Genomic DNA, 13,056 nt, shown 5'->3' on the forward strand with positions numbered 1-13,056 from the left:
ATACTGCTAGCATTATAAATTGGACACAGGCAGAACTGGACAACTTGGACAGAAAAACAAGAACACTCATGACCATTCACCATTCACTGCACCCTCGCAGTGATGTTGACTGGCTATATCTGCCTAGAAGATCAGGGGACAGAGGACTCTTACAAGTAAAACAAGCAGTCAAAGAAGAACATGCCCTGGCAGAATACGTAAAGCAAAGTGAAGAACCTGCTTTGATTGAAGTCAAAAATCAGAAACTCCTCAAAACACAGCAGACAAAAAACCAGTACAAGAAAACCGCACTACAAACTAGAGCTGACATCCGGCACAACAAAACATTGCATGGAAAGTTCCTTGACAAAATTGAAGGAAAAGCTGATAAGGAGAAGACCTGGCTATGGCTCACAAATGGGACCCTGAAGAAGGAGACAGAAGGCCTGATCCTTGCAGCCCAGGAGCAAGCCATCAGGACAAATGCAATTAAGGCCAAGATCGAAAAATCAGCTGATGACCCAAAATGCAGACTCTGCAAGGAAACCAATGAAACCATTGATCATATCCTCAGCTGCTGTAAGAAAATCACACAGACAGACTACAAACAGAGGCACAACTATGTGGCCCAAATGATTCATTGGAATTTATGCCTCAAGTACCACCTCCTAGCAGCAAAGAACTGGTGGGATCACAAACCTGCAAAAGTATTGGAAAATGAACACGCAAAGATTCCGAATCCAGACTGACAAAGTTCTGGAACACAACACACCAGACATCACAGTTGTGGAAAGGAAAAAGGTTTGGATCATTGATGTTGCAATCCCAGGTGACAGTCGCATTGACGAAAAACAACAGGAAAAACTCAGCTGCTATCAGGACCTCAAGATTGAACTTCAAAGACTCTGGCAGAAACCAGTGCAGGTGGTCCTGGTGGTGATGGGCACACTGGGTGCCGTGCAAAAAGATCTCAGCTGGCATTTGGCAACAATAGACATTGACAAAATTACGATCTGTCAACTGCAAAAGGCCACCCTACTGGGAGCTGCACAAATCATCCGAAAATACATCACACAGTCCTAGACACTTGGGAAGTGTTCAACTTGTGATTTTGTGAAACGAAATCCAGCATATCTATCTAGTTTGCTGTGTCATACAATATAATAATAATAATAATAATAATAATAATAATAATAATAATACTTTATTTCTATCCTGCCCTCTCTCCCCAGGGCTACTAAGGCGTTTAATTGAAAGGCTCATGACAACAAACAGCAAATGTTGAATTTTGCATAAAATACATGTTCCTTGATGATATATAATTTTGTGAACAATGTAATGTATTGTGAACAGCATACAGACCCGTGATAATAATCGAGTTGGTCCCCTTTAGGCAATGATATACAGGAAATGTCTCATGAATTAAGGCGGCACTTTTCTTTCCTCATTCAACTGGAGCCTTGCATGTAGAACAGGATGAAATGTTGTCCCCAGACTGTATTCAGGATATATCCTGCAGTTGTGGTTTACAGGCTGTGTGGTTGACAAGGATGAACTGACACCAGAGGAGTAAGCCATGGTGTTTTTGACACATAATAGAAGCCCCCTCTCCCTGATTTTGGAATGCAAGCTTTTGATCTTTTGGAGTTGCATCTTTTCCTTTCATCCACGTTTATGTCACTGGAAATCTGTTCCCTGACAAGGAATTTGATTTCTTGAAGCAAAGTTGGAATTTCTGCCAGAGAGATCACTGAAGACACGGCTACTATGCTCTGCATAGCTTTCTCCCTTCCGCCAACTGCCCTTTGCCACCCTGTTCCCACACCTCTCTCTACGCAGCCTGTGTCTGCCTCCATATTTACTTTCCATCAACACAGCCTTGTCATAATATTGGAATTCTGCAAAAATCCAAACATTGCAATCAGATAGAATTAGGCAAGTCACACTCCCACTGTTTCAACTTCCCCACTGTAAAATAGGGGGGAAGAAGAAAGATCTACCTCAAAAGGTATTTGGAAGAGAAATGATTCAAAGGAATAAAAAGCATCTGAGGCCCCTTCCATACAGCCATATAAACCAGAATATCAAGGCAGATAATCCACAATATCTTCTTTGAACTGGGTTATCTGAGTCCGCACTGCCATATAATCCAGTTCAATGTGGATTTTATACAGCTGTGTGGAAGGGGCCTGAGGCTGCTGTTCCTATACATACTTCAGAGTAGGATCCAATTAAGATACTAGGACTTACGGTACATTTGAGTAAATCTACCTAGCATTATGTGGTAAGGCTGTGTAACTCTAATTATCTTCATAGGATAGAGCTACATTTTTATGCATGTTCACTTGAAAGCAATGAAATCAAAGGGTTTTACTTCCATGGTTGTGCACTCACAGGATCAGATTGCTAACATGTTACATAAATTTTTCATACAGTAAATAATTATATCAACATTGGCTGCACTCCTGTACACAGTGAGGCTGCTTAACTCCCACTGAATGCAATGCAATTTTAAGTGGCTGAACTGTGCACAGGTCTACAGCCCATATCCATAATTCACCCTGAACACAGAATGTGCTTTCTGTGTTTTTATTAATCATGCAGATTTGCTTTCTGTGTGATCAGAGCTTTCCATATTACACATGACAGTAAAATGACCCTTGTTGCAAGGAAGAGCCTCACCCCCATTTTACAGATGGAAGCCTGGAGAGCAATTTGCCCAGGGGAACAAAGTGGAGCCTGCAGCGAAGCAAGGAGAGAGTAATCGCCTGCCCCTCGGTGTATGTGTCCTAAGCCACTGGCCTATCTTTGTGCTCACCATCGTGATTAAGTATTTCCCGCTGACACACACACGTAGATTTTGGCAGCGTCTGTGATTTCTGTTTTGGAACAAGGGCTGTGGCCCTGAGAGGGGGAAAGAAAAAGAGCCAACTTAACTCCTATTAGCCACTGCCATTGTATCAGATGTGTTAATAATCGGGTTTGCTAATGCAATTGCTACCACGATGCGAAAATCCGACTGGAAAATGTATTAGAGCAATTATCCCTCTTACTACCTCAGCCTGGTGTAGCATTAATATTCAATTTTGATGTGGAAGTCCTATTATGTTAATGACTTTTGTGACAAAAGTCGTTAATGTAAGACTTTTTTTTAACGGCACAGCATTAGCTGGGTTGAATACCAACGTGACATCGGGTAAGTCTAACAAGATAAAACAGAAACTTGCCATCGCTGCACCGTGCAGTTCCTTAACATATTCTGAGTGTGTTAGCGAGAGCTGCCATTACCTCCCTACAATGGAGAATGATATACACTACAAAGTCAATAATTCGACAAGACCCAGCCTTGTCTAGCGAGAGCTCTAGTTCTTCAAAACCGCAGCCTGCTATTAGAATCTCAAATAAAAGCCTGTGGCAAAGGCAGTTTGCTGCAGCTCTATGATTATAGAAGCATCTGTCCAGCTGCAATAGTGGGCTGTTTAATTCGGAGTCCCTTGGAGCAAAATTCACAAAAATCCCTTGTTGCAAGGCACATGCTCATGTTTTTTCCAAAACCCAGATTTCTGATGGTTCTACATTAACTCCACCATTTGCTGTTCTAAATAACAGGTGTTCAAAAAGCCGAATCAGGAATGGAAAACACAGATAGAAAACTTTGTAGATCACTCTGAACCACAGTGCATTGAGCTGATGCATTAGCAGGAAGCTGCAATTCACCATACTATTGGGGCTCCAACCTCTGAAATGGACCCTGCCCCATCTGATCTTGATAGGATGGGTCGGCTGTTCCTGCTGCTTTTCAAAAATTGTTGCTGAGAAGGATCAGTGTGATAGTGTGGCTAAGTGGGGAATATCATTTTCCCACCTCAAAGATGTATCCTTGAAGATGTCCCATAAATGTTATTTAAGTGTCAAATGATACTCCTTAGAAGGGCAACACATCTGGGACCTCCAAACTTCCTTCTTGGTTTCTGTTGCATTTGGAAGCAACTGATGTGGGCAAGATGCATTGTTCCTACGCTTTTCCTCTGTACATTTTAACAAGGTCTGAGCAGCAGCATCAACAGCTGAACTGAGGTCTGTGTTAGCTGATAGGAGGACATTTTGAAGTTGCACTTCAGGTCTTGAGCCCTGACTTCAAAGCTGCCATAGCAGCCTCCCCATGGACTAGTATCCCACTGCTCTGTACATGAAATTCAGAGCTCAGCACGTGGGACATTCTTGATGGAGTTAAAGAGAGGAAGAATAAAACTGCACTGGAGGATTAAATGGTATATAAGAAAAACAGGTGTGAGAAGAATTGAGACCCTTTAGCTACAGACTGCTAATCAGAGATTCCTACAGAGCAGGCCATGGAAAATATAGCCTGCAGTCTCATTTTAGGAGCCTCAAAGAACTCAGGACACCCTCAAAAGCCTCTGCCATCTAATTTTTTTTTTGTGTGTGTGGGGGGGTTGTTCTAAAATAGCCCTTAACTGCTCCAGAATACAGTAAAGTCTCACTTATCCAAACCTCGCTTATCCAAGCTTCTGGATTATCCGAGCCATTTTTGTAGTCAATGTTTGCAATATATTGTGATATTTTGGTGCTAAATTCGTAAATACAGTAATTACAACATAACATTACTGCGTATTGAACTACTTTTTCTGTCAAATTTGTTGCATAACATGATGTTTTGGTGCTTAATTTGTAAAATCACAACCTAATTTGATGTTTAATAGGCTTCTCCTTAATCCCTTCTTATTATCCAACATATTCGCTTATCCAAGCTTCTACCGGCCCGTTTAGCTTGGATAAGTGAGACTCTACTGTAGTTTTAAAGTGTGGCAGTTTTTGTAGATCTAATTTCCCTCATCTTAAGTAAAGATAAAGGTTTCCCCCTGACGTTAAGTCCAGTCATGTTCAACTCTGGGGGTTGGTGCTCATCTCCATTTCTAAGCCGATGAGCCAGCGTTGTCCGTAGACACCTCCAAGGTCATGTGGCCAGCATGACTGCATGGAGCACTGTTATCTTCCTGCCAGAGTGGTACCTATTGCTAGGTTGGCAGAAGCTGGGGCTAACAGTGGGACCTCACCCCACTCCCCGGAATCAAACCACTGACCTTTCAGCCAACCATCTTACAACCATCCAAATGCATTTTCTTATGGGTTATTTTTGACCAAAAATGAAACCAAAGTGCTACAACATGACCTATGGTTTGTTAGCGATGCTCTGGGTGGCCTGCCCGGAGAAGAACAAAAGCTGGCCCAGGTGCCCACCCTTCCCTATGGAAGCAATAGTGGATGGATGGAGGGGGAGTGAAATTAAAGGCCTCAGTTTGGACCACCAGTAGTGTTAAAGCGATGGTTTCATTTTCAACTGTAATGAAATGGAGAACAAATGAACGTGGCATCTCTTCCTCCCCGCACCCCACCGCCCCTGCTTTCCCTCACTGCCTTGCTATCTTGCTTGTAGCATGCCTCACTGTGCATCTTTGCCAGACATTTTAAAGGTCAGTGTCATCCATGCAGGTCTGGGAAAGTTCGGAGCAGTGTGGCAGAGCGAGGAAAATGTCCCCAATTCATTATTCTGACTCAGGCCCTTTTCATTTCTGCACTGAATCACCACTCCATCTCCCCCACCCCACCCGGCATGAGCCCTACCTTCTCATCTTTCCTTTTCTTCTTCCCCACCTTAAGAAACAAAACAGATATGTAAGGTTGGCAAGATGAAGTGCTCTCTGCTAATGTCTGCCTGTGATTCAGCCCAAAGGGCTTGGCAAAGAGACTGCATGGAAGATGCTGTGAAGCAAAAGAACACCAATGAGTTTAAGAGACACCTTGATTTATTTCTGGAGTGGAGGCACAAGGGGAGCTGGGGACTGGGAGCTTAGGTACTTGGTGGGAGGTTGAAATTTGGGAGAGAGGGAGGTTGAATATTTTGGGGGAGGCATTTTAGAGATGTGCAGACAGTGACATTTTCTTTTCCCAGAAATGTATGCTCTTAAAGATTATGGGAGGGGGATAGGAGCAGTAAAACACCACGCCACTATTTATAAGCATCCCTTGACCTAGCTGGGCTTGTGTCTTTATCTCTTTGTTTGCCTGTCTTGTTTTTCACAAATTATCCCAAGATAATACCCATCTAGTGGGGCCAATCGGCTCTGCAGACCACTCCCCGCTTTTCGTTGCTGCTGGGATTTACTTCCGCTCCAGCTGCAGAAAGGTCAGTCAGCAAATAGGCAATAGGGTGTCCTGAAGTGAATGCATGCCTTTTCTCTTCTGGCCAACAGTACAAATGCATTTGACACGGCCCATTTCTGTGGTCTGCAAAATGCCCTTGGGTATGGAAGAACCATGCTCCATCTTGGAAGGCGTGTGGAAGAGGCAGGCCAAAGGAAGCTATACTGCTCCCCTCCATTTAATCACCATATGATAATTCTCCAGTGACACCTATTTTTCTGACCAGCCCGCATTTTTGCCTATTGAGTATTCACTGTCATTTAACAGTTCCTTGGCTTTTACTGACTTGGTGTGCATGCCAAAGGAACAAATCCTTTGGCTTATTTAAAAAGAGTGGGACTGTCAGGGTCGGCCTACCTTGACAACATTTCTTATTATTTTTAATGAGGCTTCAGAAAGTAGCCACGACCCATGCTCATAAAACCTATAGCTTCATGCAACTTAATTTTGCTTTTGAGCAATAAAAAGTTTTGGAACTTGCTGAGAATCTTGGCTCTCTTCGACAGAAATGACCTTAGGCAGCAGATGCTAGAGGGTGTGGAGCAGTGACGTGGTGTGAAAAGGACAGGATTTCGCAGGCCAAGAAGCCCTTCTTGGGACCCCTGTGTTAGCTTGCAGCCCTCAGAAGAATTTTCTTCAATCTGTACTGTTTAAATAAGATTTAATTGCTCATCTTAAAGCAGGTTAAAAAGGTGTAATTTTATCCTTTGCCCAGACAGCAAAAATCTTTGCTTTGGCTCTACTGTACTAAAATCTTTTTGTTATTCGCAATTATTTGAGTGTGTGGGGGGGAGGGGGGATTGGACAAAAAACTGAAATCTGTGTCAAAGCCAACCAGTATTCTGTATTGGCAGCAGCTAACCTGTTTGCATTTAGGAATGAGCCAAAATCAGGAATAAGAAAAGAGACAGTCTGAATGCTAAATTGTACAACAAAATAACAGTGTTTGTTTGGGACTGAAAACAACAGTTCTCTTGCAGCCGCTATACTACCATTGTTCCCATTCTCCCCCAAACACCTGCCTCTGGGCCTAACATGCTTCAACATATATACTGATAGCTTGTCGCTTTGGTGCGGCTCTGGCAACACTTCTGTGGCCTGTGATGTCAACAGAGTCTCAGCACAACAGCTTGACTTGCAGAGGAAAAAATGGTGGGCACAGGCTGGTTTTTCTCTGGACATTTTTACTCCAGCATTAATAACAAAGAAGCTGGAAGATGAAAGGGACATGATATTAAGGTGTTGTAATGCTGACTTGTGATTGAATTGCTGCTGTAATTGAGTCATAATCCCAAGAGAAGAGCTTCCTGCATTTCTTCATCAAACAGGGAAGAGGCGTGGGAGATAATTTTCATACCCTTTCCCCTTTAGTGCTCTATTTCCTTCCATATTGTTTGCAAATAACTACCAATGGATAAATAAACATCCCCAAAAGATCCTAAATTGCACAAATGAGTTATCTAGATGTACCCGTTGGAAAGGGATGCTTTAAAAACAAAAACAAATAAAGCCATCAATGAAATAAGAGGTATCAAACCAACACAGAGACAGATATAAGTATGTGAGTTTTACCAGTCTTGCTATTCAGAATATCGTGTTCTTGCTCACTAATAAAAAAAAGAGATAACACAAGAGAACACACAAGAGAACCCTGACTAGAATGGGATCAGCTTTTAATTTCAATAGCAGATTATGAACCAGGTTCTCTATTTCTCTCTCTCTCCCTCTCTCCTTCTCTCTCTCTCTCTCACATACACACACACACATTTAATTTCAAGAATTTAGATTCCCATTTCCCTCTACCTTGCTTAAACTAGTATCAGTGCTGCAGAAGCATTTCCGATTTGAAAATATTTTCTCCTCTCTACTGTCCTGATTTTTGTTTGTTCTTGTGATCTGTGGGGACCATATATTCTAAGGCCTAGCTTTACTAGTTTTCTTCCTCCATTTCTTTTGCTATGCTAACCCGAAGTGGGTGTATACGCATGCAAATGTGCTAGGGCTGTACAGTGCTACAGGAAAGAAAGTGTAATATGTAGAAGTCCAGAATTTGGGTGAGATTTACTGCTAATTTAATTCAAGATAATATTTTCCAAAGGAATATTCTGTTTATATACATTTGCAGCCATCTCTTGTACATCTCAACTCGGAATTAAGTTCCAATGGTCACCAGGAGTTGGACTTATTTCTACCAAAATGTGTACAGGATTGCAACCTGATTTGTTCTAAAAGGCCATTGGAAGGAATTGATTTTTTTGGTGTGGCAATCGCCCCCCCGCCCCCGCCCCCGCCCCCCAGCAACTACATACCTTTCTTAACTGATTTCATTCCACTTATCTCATGGAGCTAAAAGCATTGTATATCATTCTCTATCCACCCACTCACCCTTTCCAGATGCTGAAAGACTATGATCGGCTCAGGCTGACCACATGAAGGGGAGCTGAGATTGGATCTAATATATAATGTGCAGGTGGGTAAGCACACAGAGCTCATGCAGTGACATGGCCATAAGAAAAAAAGTTGATTCTTGAGAAGAGTCTAACAAAGGTGTTTTGATATTGCAATTATGTTATGCAGAAGATTGTATTTTATTGATTTTTCTTCTCCTAAGGTTTTCTTAAACTCAGTACAAAAATGTTGAGGCTTCTTTGCTTAAAACAGAAGCTTTGTGTGTTCTTTCTCATTAATTATAACGTTTGCCCTCTTTTTGGCTGGCCACATCCTTTTGGCCACACACTGATGTTGTCTGGCCACACATGCCCTGCTCTGCATCTGCGAAATGTTGGAAAGTATGAATTCACTGTATTTATGTGGAATAGGGGCAAAGGAGAGGAGGTTGAACTTTGCCCCAGGCAGCTTAGCATCATCTGCCAACCCTAATGGAGAGAATGGGGCTCACAAAATGATTCTTGTTAGGAGAATATGGACACACACTACAAGCCTAGAACATTTTACAGCCTGAGGCAGAGCAGGAAAGTATTCCTCCTCCCCCATGCCAAGATATATGCTACCCAAAGCTCATAAAGTTATTTGAGCACCCGAGGCAGAAAATCCCACAAAAACCTCTGTCCCTTTTCTGCCAATAAACATACCCTAAGAATAAAATTACTAGGGCAGGCAGCTTGGGTGGCAGATTGCTTCTAGGTTACTTGGTAGAAATGCGCATGAGGGCAATAAGGCCAGGATTTGGGAAAAACCAGGGATGGAATAGGGCAGCTCAATTAAGGCAGAGATTGGGTATTTTTCAACAACATCAAAACCTTCTTCTCCAGTGCTGCTTCAGTTTGCCTCCCCAACTGTAGATCTAGAGAAGCATAGCAATTTCCTGAAGCTCTGCTCAATAGAAGTATCATAAGGTAAAGGTTTCCCCCTGACATTGTCCAGTCGTGTCCAACTCTGGGGCATGGTGCTCATCTCTATTACTAAGTAGAAGAGCTGGCGTTGTCCATAGAAACTCCAAGGTCATGTGACCAGCGTGACCGCATGGAGCATCCTTACCTTCCCACTGGTGTGGCAGCTATTGAGCTACTCTCACATTTGCATGTTTTTGAACTGCTAGGTTGGCAGAAGCTGGGGCTAACAGCAGGAGCTCACTCCACTCCCTGGTTATTTATGTCTTATTGTATGCAATATTTTAATCGATCATTTTATTTGACTGCTGTATCTTTGTTCTTAGTTTTTGACATGTGTTTTTAAACTGTTTATACTTTGTTTCTGTTTTGGGCTGCGCTCCCATGTTAGCCGTCCTGAGTCCCTTTGGGGAGATGGTGGCGGGATAGAAAAATAAAGTATAATAATAATAATAATAATAATAATAATAATAATAATAATAATAATTGAACTGCTGACCTTTTGGTCAGCAAGTTCAGCAGCTCAGCAGTTTAACCCGCTGTGCCGCCAGGGTCTCATATATCATATAATGTGTTAGATAAAAATCTGGTGCTATGCTCCCAGCTCATGTCTGTAAACAAAATGATAGGCTGCGGTCTTTGGGATTTCTGGAGCAGAATGGGCCCATAAGATGTGTGTGGGGAGATAATGTGGAAGACACCTGGGCCTTGAGCTGCTTCCTACGTTATTGCACCAATTAAGCATAATTACCCTAAAGGCACCACATCCCATCAGATCTTGGGTCAGCCCTGGTTAGTGCAGTACAGTACTTGGATGGGAGACCGCCAATGAATACCAGGTGCTGCAGGCTATATTCCAGAGGAAGAAACTGGAAAAACCACCTCTGAGCATCTCTTGCCTAAGAATACCCTGTGAAATTTGTGGGGGTCACCATAAGTTGACAGGCAACTTGAAGGCATATCCACACACAGGGTAATATATTCATTCTTTTATTTGCATAGATATTGTAAATGTGAGTCATAGGAAAGCTAAATTGCAGATGATAAAATATGAATCAGAATTAAAAAGTGGAATGGACTGAAAAAATTTATCAACTCATAGATGGCTATTATTATTATTATTATTATTATTATTATTATTATTATTATTATTATTTTATTGTATGACACAGCAAACAAGATAGACATGCTGGATTTCGTATCACAAAATCACAAGTCGAACATTTCCCAAGTGTCTAGGACTGTGTGATGTATTTTCGGATTATTCATGCAGATCCCAGTAGGGTGACCTTTTGCAGTTGGCAGATTGTGATTTTGTCAAAGTCTATTATTTCCAAATGCTGGCTGAGATCTTTTGGCACGGCATCCAGTGTGCCCATCACCACTGGGACCACCTGCATTGGTTTCTGCCAGAGTCTTTGAAGTTCAATCTTGAGGTCCTGATAGCGGCTGAGTTTTTCCTGTTGTTTTTCATCAATCCTACTGTCACCTGGGATGGCGACATCAATGATTCAAACCTTTTTCTTTTCCACAACTGTGATGTCTGGTGTGTTGTGTTCCAGAACTTTGTCAGTCTGGATTCGGAAGTCCCACAGTATCTTTGCGTGTTCATTTTCCACGACCTTTGCAGGTTTGTGATCCCACCAGTTCTTTACTGCTGGGAGGTGATACTTGAGGCATAAGTTCCAATGAATCATTTGGGCCACATAGTTGTGCCTCTGTTTGTAGTCTGTCTGTGCGATTTTCTTACAGCAGCTGAAGATATGATCAATGGTTTCGTTGGTTTCCTTGCAGAGTCTGCATTTTGGGTCATCAGCTGATTTTTCGATCTTGGCCTTAATTGCATTTGTCCTGATGGCTTGCTCCTGGGCTGCAAGGATCAGGCCTTCTGTCTCCTTCTTCAGGGTCCCATTCGTGAGCCATAGCCAGGTCTTCTCCTTATCAGCTTTTCCTTCAATTTTGTCAAGGAACTTTCCATGCAATGTTTTGTTGTGCCAGCTGTCAGCTCTAGTTTGTAGTGCGGTTTTCTTGTACTGGTTTTTTGTCTGCTGTGTTTTGAGGAGTTTCTGATTTTTGACTTCAATCAAAGCAGGTTCTTCACTTTGCTTTACATATTCTGCCAGGGCATGTTCTTCTTCTTTGACTGCTTGTTTTACTTGTAAGAGTCCTCTGCTCCCTGATCTTCTAGGCAGATATAGCTAGTCAACATCACTGCGAGGGTGCAGTGAATGATGAATGGTTACGAATTTTCTTGTTTTTCTGTCCAAATTGTCCAGTTCCACCTGTGTCCAGTTTATGATGCCAGCAGTATATCTTATGACAGGAATGGCCCAGATGTTTATGGCCTTGATGGTGTTGCCTCCATTGAGCTTGCTTTTGAGAATTTTTCTGACCCTTTGTGTGTATTCTTTGCTGACCACAGTTTTCACATGTTCATGCTTGATGTTGTCCAGCTGTAATATGCCCAAATATTTATAGGCCTCTGGCTGGTGACACTTTATTGTTTGGCCATTGGGCATATTTATGCCCTCACTTTCAATGATTTTTCCCTTCTTCAATGCCACTGTAGAACATTTGTCCAAACCAAACTCCATGCTAATATCAGTGCTAAAAATTCGGACAGTGTTGGTCAGAGACTGGATTTCAGTTTCCGTTTTCCCATATAGCTTCAGGTCATCCATGTACATCAGATGTGAAATTTTGTGAGAATTCTTAGATGTTTGATAGCCGAGATTTGTTTTTTGTAAGATTGTTGACAGAGGGATCATGGAAATAATGAAAAACAGAGGGGACAACGAATCTCCCTGGAAAATTCCTCTTCTGATGTTGACAAGTCCATAGCTTTCATTTCCAACAAACAGTTCAGTTTTCCAGTGCTCCATCATGTTTTCAATGAAGGTGCCAACGTTTTTACAAATCCCGATGGCGTTCAGGCACTTGATGATCCAGCTGTGTGGGAGTGAGTCAACGGCCTTTTTGTAGTCAATCCACGTCATGTGAAGATTAGCTTTTCGGCTCTTACAGTTCTCCAGAATCATTTTGTCAATCAATAACTGATATTTTGTGCCCCTGCTTTTCTGTTTGTTGCCTTTCTATTCATCTGGCAAGATGTTTTTTCCTTCAAGATAGTCTTGAATTCTGTCAGCTATGATGCCAGTCAGTAGTTTAAACATAGTGGGCAGACACGTTATTGGCCTGTAGTTTCCTGGTGCTGCTCCTTTTGCTGGATCCTTTTGTATCAGGTAAGTTCTTCCAGTTGTTAGCCATTCACTGATACTTCCTTTCTGCAGCATCTCATTGAATTGTTGGGCCATTTTTCCATGTAAAATAATCAGATGTTTGAGCCAAAATCCATGAAGTTGATCACTACCAGGCGATGTCCTGTTTTTGACTCTTTGCACTCGTTTACTGATAATTTCAGTTGTTATTTCCATCTGTTCCATTTTGTTCTGTGAGAATTTTCCTTCAAACTCCTTTATCCACCCAGCGTTTTTGTTGTAGTTCT

This window comes from Anolis carolinensis, chromosome 2 (assembly GCF_035594765.1).
Source record: "Anolis carolinensis isolate JA03-04 chromosome 2, rAnoCar3.1.pri, whole genome shotgun sequence".
NCBI lineage: Eukaryota > Metazoa > Chordata > Lepidosauria > Squamata > Dactyloidae > Anolis > Anolis carolinensis.